This window comes from Sinocyclocheilus rhinocerous, unplaced genomic scaffold (genome assembly GCF_001515625.1).
Source record: "Sinocyclocheilus rhinocerous isolate Xijiao unplaced genomic scaffold, SAMN03320098_v1.1 scaffold404, whole genome shotgun sequence".
In the NCBI taxonomy this organism is placed as follows: Eukaryota; Metazoa; Chordata; class Actinopteri; order Cypriniformes; family Cyprinidae; genus Sinocyclocheilus; species Sinocyclocheilus rhinocerous.
In genome coordinates this window covers 174,452-175,861 of record NW_015628680.1, presented here as the reverse complement: position 1 = coordinate 175,861, position 1,410 = coordinate 174,452, and positions in this window count along the sequence as shown.

The window sequence follows — 1,410 nt, the reverse complement described above, 5'->3', positions numbered from 1 at the left end:
CACACACACACACACACGCACACACACTCACACACACACACTCACACACACACACTCACTGCTGAGAAAACCTCAGGATCTTTAGAAGACAAACACATTAAGTTCTGTGTTCTGCAGAAAGAGTCAAACGCTGAGTTTAGCCGCTGCAGTCGATCACATGTCACATCCGCTCATCACAGCCATTTGGACAGAAATAATGATCCAACAGCCGCTAAAACAACACAAACACCAACAGAAGAGCAGGGTCTGTAATGCTGCCAGCTGAAGGTCACGATCACCTGCACACAAAGAAGATACATAAAAACTAACAATGCAGGACTAATGCCAAACAGCTTTAATTCTGTCATATGATAGTGTCATCTCTGTGGAAATAGTGTGTACCTGAGAGCGTCAGCATCCCAGTCCACTGATGACCCCGATCCGGTCCACCTTCATCCCGAAGCAGCCGCGTGCCACGCCCTTCCTGCTCCGCCCCTGCAGCTTCCTGTGACGGCCCAGGAGATCCAGGAACACGCGTGACGGAGCAGCGTTACCGTGACGCGTCTGTGAGAATGGCGGGGCTTCATCTGCTGACCCCTCGCCGACCTCTGGGTGAGCCAACACCAGAGAGCTGATCTTCAGCCCGAACAGATCCTGCAGAACCTGCACACACACACACACACACAAAGACACACACTCTTACTGTATACAGTATACTGATGCAGTATATCAGCTCTCTGTATGCAAACACTACAGCATGCAACACTACCCGTACTCTTTCTGTCATATATATATATATATACACAGAGTTCTGGCATGAAACTCTAGATGGCGCAGTCCGATAGGTCTAACTCAATCTGACCTAATGAAATCATTATCACATGGCACAGCTGATTGGTTCTCTCCTGTATCGGTAGCCAATAGGGCCTTTCGCACTGCTTTAGTTCCTAGAACTAAATGTACAGTACTAAAGTACTGGGACGATTTTGCGCGAACTATTTCCCAGTACCATTTAAAGGGTTGCATTCGCACCAAGAGTGTGTACTAAGAAGTGACGTAAGCTGTCATTTGTGCGCGGCGTTCAACAACAGAAACAAAGAAGAACAACATTAACAACAGGAGGATGGAGGACGCTGTGATCGGAGCTGTGTTTTTGTTGTGTCTCGCGGGTTTCACAATAATGGACATGGAAAGTCGACGTATACGTAAAGCGATTGAAAGAACGGAAAGGAGGACTAAGAATCTCCAACGACAACTAGCAGTGCTACATTTGCTACAAGTGCCTGCACTTCAGCGTCCGTCCATCTATCGCTGTTCTCCATACCTGCGAAATAAGTTGACACAATGTTTACACGGCGTTTTAAATCATGGCGGGTGAGGGCGTTTTCATACGCGTTTGGCCAATCAATGTCTACTTACGTCACAGGTAGT